General features: G+C 38.9%; 1 long non-coding RNA gene across 1 annotated transcript; it reads right to left on the reverse strand.

Moving 5' to 3' along the window:
* Positions 1–319: 319 nt before the first annotated feature.
* On the reverse strand, positions 320–4836 carry LOC116355487 (uncharacterized). The gene is made up of 4 exons (XR_004204501.1): positions 4629–4836; positions 1451–1724; positions 1273–1350; positions 320–1139 (listed from the first exon to the last, which is right to left on the reverse strand). It is a non-coding gene; the product is annotated as an uncharacterized LOC116355487 (long non-coding RNA).

Below are 4836 nucleotides of genomic sequence, written 5' to 3' on the forward strand. Positions count from 1 at the left end.
GGTGGCGCTACAAAGTATTAACTTAAGGGGGCTGAATAATTTTGCACGCCCAATTTTTCAGTTTTTGATTTGTTAAAAAAGTTTGAAATATCCAATAAATGTCGTTCCACTTCATGATTGTGTCCCACTTGTTGTTGATTCTTCACAAAAAAATACAGTTTTATATCTTTATGTTTGCGACCTTTTGCCACATTTCAGGCTTCAAAGTTCAAGGGGGCCGAATACTTTCGCAAGGCACTGTAAGTATGGTTCGCAATCCGGGACAACGATTGACAGCTGCCTCTAATTGAGAACCATACCAGGCCATACACAGAAATCCCAAATCATAGAAAAAGGAACATAGACAACCCACCCAACTCACGCCCTGACCATACTAAAACAAAGACATAACAAAAGAACTAAGGTCAGAACGTGACAGTATTCTAACTGCTAATGAAGTGAAAAGACCTGCATTCTAACTACTAACGTAATGAAAATACCTGCATTCTAACTACTAACGTAGTGAAATGACCTGCATTCTAACTACTAATGTAGTGAAAAGACCTGCATTCTAACTAACTACCTACAGTAACTACTGGTGGCCAAAAATGACATGCTACACTAACGCTAGGTTAAAACAAACAATATAGGGTTAATCAGGGTTAAGGTTAATGCGTGGATCGGATCATAAGGCAGCTGTTAGTGGAGCTTCTGTTCCCAGTGGATCACTAGCCACACCCTTGGTTTCATGGTTCCTCTTATAACTGCTCTCTGTACCAATACTACATAAGGCTGCATAATATGAAGGAACACATTTTGAGCACAGACACACACACACATACATACATACATACATACATACATACATACATACATACATACATACAGGAGTAAGTTTGCTCCCTCTGAAGTCACAAAGACCCTCCACCACGTTAAGGTGGAGTCCATGAGAGGTGCTAAAATACTGAAACGAGGGCCAGCACTATGTAAAGCTGTGGTGGAGGAGTGGCCGAGCCGAGGTTTCTAATGTCACAGTGAATACTGCATAGGGTCTCTGTTCATTAGATGGTTAGAAAATTGGAGAATGTGCAGACTGGAATTCTTCCCACACCCAGTGCATGTCTGAGATTCTTCTGGCATCCATCCGCTCTCAGTCTGTCCTGTGATTTATTTTAAATAGTACAATAAATATGCCTCATGAATAGACAGCAGCACAAACAATAGATGTTTTTATTGTTATAGATGTTTTTAATAATATTTCAAAATACATTTAAAAAAATGTGTGTTTCTTACATCAAACTATTTGTTCCTTATCCGCCTTCCTGGTTTGGAGTGTCAGATCCCAGAAGTCCCAGGTTCATCTTCCTCAACCTTGTCATCAGATATTATAACAGTATTATTACATAGCAAAAAGTGGCTGATGAGATAGATTACTCAAGCAACAATGGTGGACTTTAACATAGTCACATACCTGTGGTGGTGCCTGGAACTGGTGATTGGCCATGATTGAACTCCTGTCATTGAACTCCCCCCCAAAAATATTATATGAACTTGAGCCAAATCAATATATGATCATCTAATGGCAATTCATTTATTTTTAAATGCAAAATTAAGTTCATAATATTACAGTAGTTGATATTACCAAGGAAACTGTCCGTATTTGCACTGGTACCATATGAGTGCAGCCGCAGCAACAGTCAGACAGAGAATGACAACTAGTAGAACCCAACAGGCAGCAGAGGTCTCTGTGAGGAGAGAGGAGATACAGTTAATATAAGTCTGCATTTACAATTACATGTCATTTTGTTTTCCTAGCAGCTGCATTTACGTGTCATTTTGTTGCCCTAGCAATCAGTATAGCTTTGTTGTAAACCCTTCCCTGCAGAAAGTTAAGAGATAATACTTGGTTATAAGACATGTACATATGCAGCAAGAGATAAGTGTATCATGACCATCTTAGTAATGGTTATACAGTACCTTCCTGTAGAAAGGGTAATGAGGCCATAAGTTTGAAACTAACACATGCAGTGAAAGATCAGTGAGCATCTGGCTCAACTTTGTTATCCATGCTACAACACATTTCTCAACCTCATATATATGTGTGCCATGAATACCTATATCATTGCCAGACACATTTCCCTATGGGACAAGAAAGTATTCAATAAATCAAGCAATCAAATCAACAAACCAATCAAACGATCGCATAACAATTATAAGCAACTTATAAAACAGTATAAGAAACCAGTTAAGCAACCAGCAGTGGTGTAAACTACATATGCAAAAATATTGTAAAGTACTACTTAAGTAGTTTTTGGGGGTATCTGTACTTTACTTCAACTTCTTATGGCTGGGGGGCAGTATTGAGTAGCTTGGATGAATAAGGTGCCCAGAGGTGCCCAGAGTAAACTGCCTGCTCCTCAGTCCCAGTTTCTAATATATGCATATTGTTAATATATTTGGATAGAAAACACTCTGAAGTTTCTAAAACTGTTTGAATGATGTCTGTGAGTATAACAGAACTCATATGGCAGGCAAAAACCTGAGAAAAAATCAAATCAGGAAGTGGGAAATCTGAGGTTGGTCGATTTTCAACTCAGCCCCTATTGAAGATACAGTGGGATATTGGTCATGTTTCACTTCCTAAGGCTTCCACTTGATGTCATCAGTCTTTAGAAACTGTTTGATGCTTCTACTATGAAGGGGAGCTGAATGATTTCCCCAGTCCATCTGACTGTGCTGCTGCGCCAGTTTCAACTGTTCTGCCTTATTAGTATACGACCATGCTGGTAATTTATGAACATTTGAACATCTTGGCCATGTTCTGTTATAATCTCCACCCGGCACAGCCAGAAGAGGACTGGCCACCCCACATAGCCTGGTTCCTCTCTAGGTTTCTTCCTATGTTTTGGCCTTTCTAGGGAGTTTTTCCTAGCCACCGTGCTTCTACACCTGCATTGCTTGCTGTTTGGGGTTTTAGGCTGGGTTTCTGTACAGCACTTTGAGATATCAGCTGATGTACAAAGGGCTATATAAATACATTTGATTTGATTTGAATGAGAGGGGAATGAGTCAGAGGTCTGCCAGCAGTCACGCGCTGGTCATGCGCATTTCACATGTGAGGTATCTCCCGTTCCTTTGCTTTTCTGAAGACAAAGGAATTCTCCGGATGGAATATTATTGAATATTTATGTTAAAAACTTCCTAAAGATTGATTCTATACATCGTTTGACAAGTGTCTACGTCCTGTAACGGAACTTTTTGACATTTCATCTGCAACTATTGAACACGTTTCATGAGTTTTGATTTGTTTACCAAACACGACAACAAAAGTAGCTATTTGGACATAAATGATGGACATTATCGAACAAATCAAACATTTATTGTGGAACTGGGATTCCTGTGAGTGCATTCTGATGAAGATCATCAAAGGTAAGTGAATATTAAAAATGTTATTTCTGACTTCCGCTGACTCCAACACGGCGGACATATGTATTTGTTGTCTGAGCGCTGTACTCAGATTATTGCATGGTTTGCTTTTTCCGTAAAGCTTTTTTGAAATCTGTCACAGCGGTTCCATTAAAGAGAGGTGTATCTAAAGTTCCATGCATAACACTTGTATTTTCATCCACATTTATAATGAGTATTTCTGTAAATTGATGTGGCTCTCTGTAAAATCACCGGATGTTTTTGGGAACTACTGAACATAACGCGGCAATGTATACTGAGATTTTTGAATATAAATATGAACTTTATCAAACAAAACATACGTGTATTGTGTAACATGAAGTCCTATGAGTGTTATCTGAGGAAGATCATCAAAGGCTAGTGATTCATTTTATCTCTATTTCTGCTTTTTGTGACTCCACTCTTTGACTGGATTTTTTCTTCTTCTTTGGCTTGGCTCTGATCTAACATAATCGTTTGTGGTGCTTTCGCTGTAAAGCCTATTTGGAATCGGACACTGTGGTGGGATTAACAACAAGATTACCTTTAAAATGGTATAAGATACTTGCATGTTTGAGGAATTTTAATAATGAGATTTCTGTTGTTTTGAATTTGGCGCAGTGTACTTTCACTGGCTGTTATCATATCGATCCCGTTGAGGGGATTTCAGCCCTAAGAAATTGTAACTATTTATATTTTCGACAACTTTTACTTTTACTTCACTGCATTCCTAAAGAAAATAATGTACTTTTTCCTCCATACATTTCCCTGACTCTCAAAAGGGTTTGTTACATTTTGAATGGTTAGCAGGACAGGAAAATGGTCCAATTCACACACTTATCAAAAGACCATCCCTGTTCTACCCTACTGCCTCTGATCTGGCGGACTCACAAAACACAAATGTTTAGTTGGTAAATGATGTCTGAGTGTTGGAGTGTGCCCCTGGCTATACGTAAATAAAATAAAAAAGAAAATTGTGCCATCTGGTTTGCTTAATATATTGATACTTAAGCATTATTTTGCTATTACATTTACTTTTGATACTTAAGTGTATTTAAACCCAAATACTTAGACTTTTACTTATCTAGAAATTTGCTGGTGAATTCCACTTTTATGTGAGTCATTTTTTATTAAGGCATGATGTACTTTTCCACCACTGTCAACCAGTATGAATAGTGTGTGTGTGTGTCTCAGGTGATTCTCACCAGAGGATGTGTGTACATAGAAGGAGCCAGTTGCTCGTCCGTAGGGTTGGAGGCCTCACAGACATAGAGACCATTCAGTTCAGAGTTGAGACTGAGGAAGTTTAGTGTGTCTCCTCCCTCTGCTCTCACTGAAGACCCAGGCCATGGTGGGCCACTCTGAGGGGGAGAGAGAGAGAAGGAGGTCTGTGTGTGTGTGTGTGTGTGTGTG

This window comes from Oncorhynchus kisutch, linkage group LG2, assembly GCF_002021735.2.
Source record: "Oncorhynchus kisutch isolate 150728-3 linkage group LG2, Okis_V2, whole genome shotgun sequence".
In the NCBI taxonomy this organism is placed as follows: Eukaryota; Metazoa; Chordata; class Actinopteri; order Salmoniformes; family Salmonidae; genus Oncorhynchus; species Oncorhynchus kisutch.